The 11,490-nt window shown below is 36.7% G+C and overlaps 1 protein-coding gene across 6 annotated transcripts in view; it reads right to left on the bottom strand.

Moving 5' to 3' along the window:
* The window catches only part of tmod (tropomodulin), a 57,583-nt gene that overhangs the window by 10,542 nt on the left and 35,551 nt on the right, over positions 1-11,490 (bottom strand). The window contains exon 1 of one of the 6 annotated variants that reach the window (XR_001770047.3): positions 8,774-9,111. The exons of the other annotated variants lie outside the window; for them this stretch is intronic. The gene's annotated coding sequence lies outside the window, so the exon portion shown is untranslated. Of the gene's footprint in view, positions 1-8,773; positions 9,112-11,490 lie in introns of those variants that run through there. 6 annotated transcript variants of the gene reach the window in all.

The following is an 11,490-nucleotide window of genomic DNA, read 5'->3' on the forward strand; positions in this document are numbered from 1 at the left end:
CAAGTACTAGCAAAACAAACCCACAAATGGCCAAGAGATGACGCTCCCAGATACTTTATACGTGTATCTGATGGATACAGCTAACTGGTAACTGGTAAATGCTAAATGCCAGCCACTGACCCACTTCCGAGTGTTGCTCCTCGTTTTTATATACATCTCTCATCGTTTTGGTGGGGGCGATTATGTCAGCTTCTAACGCCTCAAGTTGGAGTCAATTGTTGACATTTCAATTGGGGACAGAGAATAGAACTCCCTCAATGACACAGCAGCGTAGCAAACTCCACTCCACTTCCAATTCCAATCCAATCGAAAAGGAAGGCCTCTCCGGAGGTGAAGCAACTGTAAACTGTGGAATCATAAAAAGTAATTGCAAAAATAATTGAGTTCACGGCACTCCGGAGACACTTCGAAACGCTAGAGAGCCAAAGCAAATAAATTCAAGCCAAAACAAGATATTAAGTCTAGATTTTTACTAGTCGAAGTGGCGATTACCCTCAGCTCAAACAGAATTTACGATCTAGTTAAGCTTTACTTATAAATCTTAGTAAGTTTATGAATAATGGTCTATATTTTGTAAATATTCCAAGGTATTTGTTCAAGGAAAATCTTAAAAAAAGGAGGATTTTTTTCTCAATGAATAGAGAGAGAGAAGTTAAAATAATCTAGTTCTCTTTTTTTCAAGAAGAAAATTATCTCAAATTGGTTATTCATGGTATTTTTCCTGATTTAATCAACTATAATATCTGTTATACCTTTTACTACGATAATAATTCCTTTATCTTTGATCTAATATTCTCTTCTTCTAAGAGTACCTCAAATGAGACCTGTTCTTGGAGACCGAAAAACCCAGCCCACAATGCAAATCTGCACAGTGCCGTAAACAAGACGGGAACCGAACGAAACGTATCTGTCAGATACTCGTCGTCAGCACATTAAACATTAAAAACTGTTAACTGGCGTGCATCTGTCAGTGTTTTGAGTTTGGGTTCGGGTTTGGGCTCCGAGTGAGCCAATTAGAAGTCGAGAGATCCCAGTTAAATGGAGTGGCAGGCTCATTAATTGCAACGGGGCCTTTGCAAACGGTAGTTCGAAATAAACTAACTCATTTGGAGAGCTCTGCTCTTCAGGTTCTCCGCCCACACAGCCTGCAGCCTTCTGTCATCTCATTTTATGCAATTACAAAGCAAGTAGTACTTGTCAGAAGTTAAGGTTGAATGAAAGGCCTCGCTTAATGGAAAGCAGCTGCTTTGATTTTCAGATTTCCAGATTGGTCTGAAGGTTCCGTCAAAAACAGCTTCAGATACACTTGAGCATTCTAAATGCATTTGTTGCGGCACATTGAGTTATTCAAGTTCTTTATTAGGGCAAATAGAGGTAAGTAAGTGGATTTAATGGTATTACTTTTGCGAATAAGGAAACTGTATGCTAAGTTTCCAAAATGTGAGCTTGCTTAAGTAACAACTATGATAATTTTGGCCAAGAAGAATATTTTCGATAATCAGTGTTACTATTTTAAATGCGTTTATTCATTCACAAAGAATTTAAAGATCAAATGGCTTTTTGCTCAAAGCATTTTGTTTGTTGGCTTTTTTGTTTAATTTAATAAATCAATTAGGCTTAAAATCAAAAGGATGTTGCTGCCATAAAATCTTAAAATATTTATTTATCCTTGGCTATTTAGGTCATTTTGATTTGTTAGGTGTTCTTGTCATTTAATCTTCTTAAATCTTTTTTCTAAAATGTAATTTGGGTAATTTATTTAAATTGAGATAAGCTTTAAAATTAAAGTACTGACACATTGCAGTGCTATTTGTGTTGAAATGTTTTAATAGCTTTAAGTTGAGTAGTTAATTTCAGAATTTTATAGGTAAAATTTATAGTATACTATTTTAGCTACCAATTTAATACTTAGGTAAAAAATAAATACAAAATTCCTCTCTAACAATAAAATACCGCTAAAACCCGAAACCGAAACAGGAACAAATCCGGCTTAAGGCCGCACAAACAAATCCTCCTGGCCATGTGTGACCCACAAAAATTGAGCCCCTGAGCGGCGGAAATGTTTTTCGGTGATTCGCACAAATGTATCTTGTATCTCGGTAGTATTTGGGTAGCTGAATGGACGAATGGGCGGCGGTCGCCGAAATGCGAAAATCGGTCAAGGTGCTTAGGCGATTTAATTAAGCGGCAAACAACAAAACAGCACAAACAGTTTTCCAACAGCAGCAGGGGACAAACGGCAATGGTCACGTTTACAGCGAAAAATTTCACATTGCCCGCGGAGCGGAAAAACTGTGGAAAATCAAACAGAAGTGCATGAAAAGTTGGTCTCGCACACGTCGTTTCGTCGTTGTTTCGTCCCACGAAAGCAGGTAGCAATGATAAAATGAAAATGGACCCGGCTAATGACCAACAAACTCGCTGGAAATTCACGTAGGAAGCGAGGGAAACGGCCAGGGAAATTGCAGTTCGCGAGTTTGGAGGAAATCGTAGCAGGAAATTTCGAGCAAGAAACGTTAATTACATTTGCGACCAGGCCCGCTTTTATGGCCATCCGAAACTGAATCCGAGTCCGACAATTAGTCGCGTGGAAAACCAGAAACCGAAGGTGAAAAGATGCGTCCAATGAAAATGAGCGTTTGAGAGTCGAGTGAAAATGCGTATCTGGGGAAATTACCAGTTGCGACACAGGGGAAAAGCAGTAAAAGCAGTTGCATTTTCTTATCTCAATGGTATTTATTTAATTATGGTCTTTTTATTATAAGTTAAAGTGGAAAATTTTAATAGTAGAATATTTTGTGAACTATAATTTGGCAAAATTATATTATTTAATATCAATTTTACTAGTATTTCATGGTAAAAACGATATGTTCCTCATAATATAGGAACAAAATGTGTTACTTTAATAATAAAATCTACATTTCCAACTAAAAATAACCCTTTGATACCTATTTTCCCTTGTGTCAAGCGAAGTACAATGCAATTTTCTAAGCCATTGATAGATTGCCAGCTTTGTAAACCACATCACTTTTTACCCATACGGTTTTTTACTCCTCTGTGTGTGGGGTGAAAAATGTTTTATTGCATTTTTCCCGGGACTCCCCAAAGTGCCTGCATAAATGTGAAATATGCCCGGGCACTTTGGCAGCCTGGTAAGATGGAAGAGAAGTTTCTTGCTCCTAAGCCAATTCCCAGTGCCAGTCAATTGCATATTCAGTGAACACGAATATGCTTTTTATGTGGCAATATTTTATGCAATTTTCATGCCAACAGCAGGCAGCTTATGAGGAGCAAACGAGAAGAAAAGGTGAAGGTGGCCAGGAGTTCAACCTCCTGAAAGTTGAGACCCCAGTTGGTCAGTTGGCGAAAGGGAATACGCTTCTGGTCGAGCTCTATAACTACATATCTATATATATTCTGGTTCTGCCTTCAGTCAGGCGTTTCAACTGCTGAAAACTGAGACGTCGATAGTTCCGTCTCAATGCACTCGCATTTAAAACAAGTGAACTTCGGTTAATCTAAGGGATTCGAATGGCTTATACTGTGGAATTTATTTGAATTAAAAAAAAAACACCTGAAGATTTTTTAATTTTTTTTTTTTTACGAATATTGCTAATTTTATTTTTCCTTTAAATCAACAATTTATACTCGAATTTCGGCTTTTTAATTTAGATTTTTAAGTCAAGCAGTATTTGCAAAATAGTCAACCCATAGAAAAAAGTGTGGTCCCTTTTATAATTATAGATATATTAATTATATGAATTGTTTTTTAATTATGTGAACCCGATTTTTTTATTGACTTGATCTGATTTTTTCAGCATACCCAACTTCCCCCACACATACAGGGTATAGACCTCTGTCTCTGCCGCATCGCTGCAACCAGAAATCTCCGATTTCAAAGCGGTTAAGGGGGAAGTTGGGTAAGGAATCACTGGGGTGCTGGCAGCAACTGACAGTTGGCATGGCCATGGAAAACATAGAAAACTCAGATCAGAAAACTTGGCTGCAGTGCTGAGGCAACTTTCCCGATCTGAATTGAATCCGCACATAATGCACAGATGTCGCTAAAAGTTGCATGGTGGAAAGTCGGGGGGAAAGTGAAATTTGAGCAGCGGCAGACGCATTTAGACAAAATGAGAAACGTGCGTCGCATTCTCAGTTGGAGACTCTGAGCTCCAGTCATCAATAAGATGCCCAAATAAGCCCAAAGCAGCCCAGTAGAATCATAATAAATTATGGTCTTCAGTCTTCTTAGTCAAGAGTCCCGTCCCCGTTGAAAAGTACGCAAATTTATGTAGTTTACATTTGACTTTGAATTTCAAAAGTGCCTTTTTGCTCTGGGTCACGTTTCGGCAAATGTTTTTGTGCCCGGGAATGCTGTAAATAATAGGGAAATTCATTTTTGGGGCGGGGTAATGTGACAAACTGTCATGAGTGGCAGTGAAAGTTAAGTGGTAGACAAATTTAGATGTAAATTAATTAAAAATTCATGTAAATTTTCCCCTTTTTTCCCACTCTTTCTGGCTTTCTGCTGGGGTCTTTGACTTTGTGTGTATATATATCTAAGCATAATAACCATTTGTTTACACACGCTCCCTGGGAATTGTTTAAACAATCGGTTGCAAGTGCAGCAAGTTCGCTGAACCCTGAATCAGAATTTCCACCATGAGGTAATTTTCCAGATTAGAAAATGAAAGAAAAACAAAAGCTAACCACAAAGTGTGGCAACAATCGCGCATGCAATCTTTGTCGCCAGAAAGCACGCGATTTGGGGGCGATTTAAAACGCCACCGCAATAAATCCCACATTTCAGTGGGCGTGGCGCTCGTGCAACAGTATCTATAAATGAAAAACCAAGTCAGTTAGTCAGCATGTTATAAACAGTGCCAAATTAAAATTGCTGATGAAATTTATAGCCTTGCATAAGACATAAAATTCCCACACATGGGAGACTTCAACTATTCATAAATCAGTTATGCGCTGCATTTGATTGAAATTTACCAGGTTAAATAGTGCAATCCATCTTAATATATGCTGGGATTTATTTTATGCCTTGGTAGTCATGAGAAAATTTATAAAGTAGCGTTTTCATGGCTAACATGGAAATTAAAAATCCAAGATTTTGTGCTTTAGATAACCAAATTATGATTTTAACCTTTTTTGCCCACTTTTTCATCCGTTTGTTAAATTAAAAGGTATTATTACCTTTTATTCTTCTTTATAACAAAACTATGATCTAAACTTTTTAGTTCGTTTTCTCATCCGCCGGTTAAACTAAAAGTAGGTTTTTTTATGTTTGGAATGCTTTTATAAATATCACTATCTTTTATCCCTCTCATTTAAAATACCCAACATACATTACCGCACTTTAAAAAGCTTTTTAAGCTCCCATATTAAGCCCATCCTTCAGATGGTCATCTACCCTCCGAATCGAACTCACCTGCAATTAAAAAAAGGAGAACGAAATGCATTATTAAGTGAAAGGGGCCAACTTTGGTCGTAAATAAAAAAGGCAATGTCAGATTTATGTATATTGTGAGCAGAGATAAAATGGCAGCTGAAAACTTTCCCAGAAGACATGTAACAACAATACAGGACAAAAAATCCAGGGGACAGGAGATAGGCAGAGGTAATTACATGAAAGCCACGCAGAGAAAATTATGTGAACAGATTAAATTTGTAAGATAAATTGGAGTGGTGGGCAGGTCGTCGTCTTGTCAGTTCGTAGTCGGTAGTCACTTCCCAGGGAATCATAATAATACATATATTTTGATGGGAGATTGGAGAGATACTCGTATAAACAAGGGCGCATAAAATATATAAAAAAGCGGTTGCGGTAATAAATGAAAATTATGCAAAGTTTCAGCCGGAATGATGAGGTAATGCCCATCCAAGCCAGAAACGGTTAACGGAGCGTGTTATAAGGCCGGAGATTTAGGAGACTCAGGGTACCAGACTCCCAGAAACCCAGACTCTCGTTCTTCAGACATCCTGTCTCAGATGAGTAAGTGGAAATTTATGAAAATGCGAATGGGAATGCGAATGCCGGGGTAATAAATGTGGGCCGGTGGTCTTATGCCCTTCTGGCAGCTGCACTTCCACTTCCATGGAACTCCCAGAAGTTTTAAACCGGCGAAAAACCCACAAGCTTGTTTTTCCTCCTTGTTAACAGCCAAAATCTAAGTGGGCAACAACTTTTCCCTAAAAACTTTGCCTGACAGTTTGCGGGGCTGTTCTGGGAATTTTTAAAAGCTTTAATCGTGTCACGGCATTAGGCGACGATATTATCAACTCAGAACTTTTTTGAATAATATATACATCTATATATTTTTACAAACGAAGGGGTGCTAATTGAACACAGCAGGTCTATTCCACTTGGAAATCAAAATATTAGCAAAGCACTTATTTTTTATGCTTTTCATAAATTCAACGTACGGTTCTCATGTCATGTGTTTTATGTGTCATTTTTCAGAAGTCTATTTATAAAGCCTACAGTAAGTTTCTTGATTGGCAAGCCCATTGTAAATAATTTATTTGATAAGCGGTTTAGCATAACAACGGATGCTCATTGTTTCGATATATCAAACTGGGAAGTTTATCAGGTTGATATTTATTGTCCATATTTTAATAAGCTGATAATATTTTTGTTTTATGAAAAAGTGTGTCATTGTTATTATATATTTTATTCATTCATTATTAGAATAATTTTTTGAATTGGTCTGAATTACACATATTTTGTAAAATTGTTTCCGTTGTAGCTACAATAAAATTTGTATTTTTTATCTACAATTTGTAGTAATAATATTTTTATTTTAAATACTAACGTTTTTATATTTTAAGAAAATAATACGTTTATGTATAAGAATATACCTCAAAGTGAAAACAAACCCATTTAGACAGACTTTCTTTAATTTTTCCCTAATTCCCTAATTAAAGCCCTCATTGTAAGGTCATTTAAAAACCAATGACACCCGTTACACTGCCGAAACGCACTGTAGATAGGCACTTTGTTGTGGATTTTTCGGCGGGCAAACCAGTTTAATCTTTTTTTCGCTTTTGCGGCTACTGATGGTTTTGTCTTTCGTCAATTTTCATGTGTTTGGCGTCAATTAAACGACGGAAATGAGCAATTTTATGTTGGCCGACTTTGCCGTTTTGGTTTTTTTCTTTTTTTTCTGTACTTTTTGTATTCGTGCCCCTATTCCGTGGATGGGAAAAAAGCTTTTCATGTCTGCTTTGATGGCTGTCCATCCGTCCACAAAAAGTAAACGCCAAAGCGGAGGAAAGGCGATTAATTACTCAGCTCAGCGATGTTAAATGCGCTTTTGACGCCCCCGCGGATTTTCTTCCGGTTTTCCATATAAAGTATAGGATAGTACGTGAAAGAAGGTAAAAAGAAGGGTTCCAAAGGGTGGGGGCTCGGTTTAATTGGGGGCAAATGAGAACTGGGATTATCCCAAGCGTTTAGGCAAAGGACCGGCGTTCAAGGGGAAAACTTAATTAGGGAAATCACAAATTCACAAGCCGACCACGGAAAATTAACCCTACCTATTTAAGGTAATCCCTTGGATTATAAGCCACATTTTGCCATTTTACTACGTGCTTTAAGTAAATAATAGCTTATGGGGAAGCTTGGTATTTATTAGAGCCCTTTTTGAGTGATTAAAGGTGTAATAATTTGTAAGATATTTTGTAATGTCTTGCATTATGACGCTTATTTCCCCAATAAGTACTTTCAATAGTAACGGAACGGATGGTCATGATATAGGAAGTACTTTTATAGGTCGATTTAATTTACAGATTTTTAACAAAAAATTAAGAAATATATTATTTGATACATTTTATTTGGAGTATAATGGACAGTGGGGGTATTGTTATAATCAACCTCAGTTAGTCACCACAGTATTCGCCCTTCATCTAACTAAAGATTAAGGTATGATGATAAGATCAGTACCCAGAATCGTCTTGATACCGAAATGGAAATAACCCACGGTTTGGTGCAAAGGTTTATATACAAATTCAGGTGTACAATCTTTTTAAGAAAAGAATTTTTAAAAATGGAAAGGTACCCGAAATCGTAAAGTATTCAGAATCCAATGACTGGGGATATTACTATAATCAACATATTCTGGACAATAAAAGATATAATACCTGACCTTATAGGAGGTTAATCTTTCACAACAACTAACCGAGGGATTTGCAATCTCTACAGGTGGATAGTCGATATCTTTAGCGTCACTGCTGGGAAATGAGTAACTCGATATGGGCGATAAGGTCTCGACATAGCGGTAAACGAATATAAAACAGCTGTTTCAGCGCGATAAGGGAATTTAGTCCGATATTATATAAAAATGCTAAATATGCCGAAAATTCACAAAACAAAAGGCATTAAAAAAGAAAGCGATGACATAATAAGAGCTATTAAATTTGTGAATTAATTAATGGGAGGGGGAATCAATAATTAAGGGGTGGTGGGGGCGAAAAGGGGTGGAAGTTGAAGGTGAAAAAAAACAAAAATATTTGATGACGAAGAGTTTCTCTCTCTCTCTCAGAGAGCGCAAACTCCAGAATTCAAGAGAGAGAGAGCGATACAAAACTGACGTAATCGTGCGGCGGAGAGAGAAAGAGAGAGAAAAACTCGCAGCAAACAAAAAGTAAATTAATGAAATGAAATCATTCAAGGCAAACAACCCCAAAAACAAAAAAAACCAAGAAAAAGACATCAATGAAAAAACAATTTAAACACTTGAGCGGCAATAACAACACTACTAACCTCCATTGTTGTTGTTGTTTTTTGTGGCCTTTTGTTTGAGCGTTTGGATCACCGTTAGCTGCCCTTTGTTGTTGTTGTTATTGCACTGTTTTTGCTTTTTTGACACGCACTAGAATTTTGCCTTTGATTTTTGGGGCTTTTTTTGGGCGTGACACACCAAAAACCGTTAGGAAACCACTTTTATTGACTGAAAACCCGCGTGTTTTTTGGCTCACTTTTATCTCACGGATCGCACCAACAACTTGCAGCCAGCGCAATTGTTTAATTGTTAGTAGTTAACTGCGATATCTGCGCGAACAAACAACTTTATTTTCATTAAGTGGTGTATTTTTAAAAGTGACCGTTGTGAGTGCCGGAAAAATAACAGTCTATGGGGTGGTGGGTGGCTGGCGTTTCACCGTTATTTCCGTACGGTCACACTGCAAACCGGGCTCAAACAGTGTGACCGCAAATCTGGCTCGAATTTAAAAACAGAAAAAATTATTTTTCTAATTTTTTAACTTTGTAGAAATATTTTGATTAATTAATAACATTATTTAAACTTAAAGCCAAAATTGTTTTGTGGTATCTCGGGGACTTTTATACTTCCTCTTTATTTAAGAGAGAGAAGAGAATGTTGCACGATCTGCAGCTTACAGTTTGAGAGCCACCTCATTTTAAAGACCGCCAACATTTCGCAGCTACTGGAAATTCAAAATGAAGTTTTATAATCATCAATTGGAATAATTAAAACCTCATTTTTAATCAAAAAAAAATTAATTAGTTTTATTGATTGAAAATCGAGTGTTACTTATCATTGTCATTACTACCTTTCTTTAGTTAACCAAATATTAAGAATTTGTTTCTAACAAAAAACAACGGTTCAAATCCCAGTTATAAAAGTTACAGTCCTTTTTACAACAGTGATGCCAAATAATAAAAATATTAATTACGATTCATAAACTTGACTATAAACCTAGGCCACAAAAATACCATTTACCTTCGCCCGAAGTAGACCCATTTTCAGTTAGTCCTAAATAAAATGACAAATTTTCCATACGGGTAATTTTTATGGGCACAACATAAAATTAAAATTAACCAGAATGCATGCCATAAATCAAGCGGCTTGGTCCCAAGAATCCAGATGCGGCCTTTTTCCATTTTCCGCCCTGCATATCATTTTCATTCTCGTTTCATTTTATCAACTTTTCTTGTGTAATTTTTTGAGCGAATTGCGTTAAATTAATTAGGGTGGTGGCAAGAGGGGGCCTGAAGAGGGGTCAGAAGGCGAGGGAAAAACTTTCGCGGTATTTCCATAAACAACAATAACAGAAGATGCTGCATACTTTTCAAGAGGAAATGCCGGGCGGTAGTGGGTTAACTACACTGGGAAAAACATAACAAAATGGGTAATAAAAAACTCTTAGAAAATGTTGTATAATTAATTGTACATTGTACATTAATTAAAAAATTCATTAAATTTTATATATTCTTGAAACCCAAAGCACCATTTTTGTTTTCAATATTTATAACAGAAATATTTTTAAATCTAATCTAATTCAAAAAATCTATTTTATTTAAATGTAAAAACATTTAGCACAAATATAGTGTTTTTAAAAAGTTTTTCATGACGTAAATGAATAGTACTTTTTTGCAGTGCATGGGGGGTCAGGGGGCATGGCAGCTAGGGCAAAACGTGATGCGCAGACAAATAGAAGACGTCATAAAAATGCCATTGTAAGTAGTTGAGCTTTCTGTGTTTTTTTATTTTTGGCTTTTGCTGGCATTGTGACAGGAGGTTTCTGCTGTTAGTTGTTGTTGTTGTTGCTGATATCCTTGCAGGCTGTTATCCTTATTGCTGTTGTTGTTGGTGTGGCAAATCGACAAAAGGCACGCAAAGGAGCCAGAAACTCATTTCACTTGTGTCGAAAAGATAAATGCGAAGCGCTTAAAAAAGCAATTACCGCATAAATTGCGCTACAACGCGGTATGACTACAGGGAAGCCCCCCTCTTAAATTACAACCCCTCCCCCTTTTCGTTTTTGTGCACAGGATGCGGCGCATAAAACTTGCTACAAAAGACAGTCCTTCCTTGGCGGCTTTTTCTCACAAAACAAATGTTGGCAACACGCGAAAAACATGCAAAATGCATTGGGAAGAAGCACAGTGGCGGGGCGGGGAGGGGCGTTCACTGAGGGGGGTCCGGCTTAATTGAAAAATCAATAGTGGTCCCCCTCCACCCCCTCCGCAACACACCCGCTCACTAAACTCGCGTAAATCAAGTTAAAAATCGCAGCAATCAAAGCACCTGAAGCGCAATAAAAACTCATTAAAAGGAGCCCTTAAAGTGCACTGGGAAAAATTTATTGAGGATGAATAGTTAAAATAAACAAATTACTTGCAGTCTAATAACTTGAAATAGATTGAAAATATGGAAAAAATATTATTAAAATGTATATCTCAAGTGAAAATGATAGACAAGTGAAACTTTAAGTAAAATAGAAACATGTTGAATATATTTAGGAATTTAACATTTTATAACAGGATGCATAAAACCATACCTTTTTCGACACTTATGTTATAATTAACGTGTTTATTTGATGAGTAAATTATTAAAATTGGTCCTTCAAGCAATTTAAAAATACGTATTTATTTTTTATAAATTACATTACATTAGTTTTTTTCTCTGTGTACTTTCCGGATCCCGTGACGATTGGGGGCCAGGTGTTTTGTCCGGA

Source organism: Drosophila takahashii, chromosome 3R (assembly GCF_030179915.1).
Source record: "Drosophila takahashii strain IR98-3 E-12201 chromosome 3R, DtakHiC1v2, whole genome shotgun sequence".
Classification (NCBI taxonomy): Eukaryota; Metazoa; Arthropoda; class Insecta; order Diptera; family Drosophilidae; genus Drosophila; species Drosophila takahashii.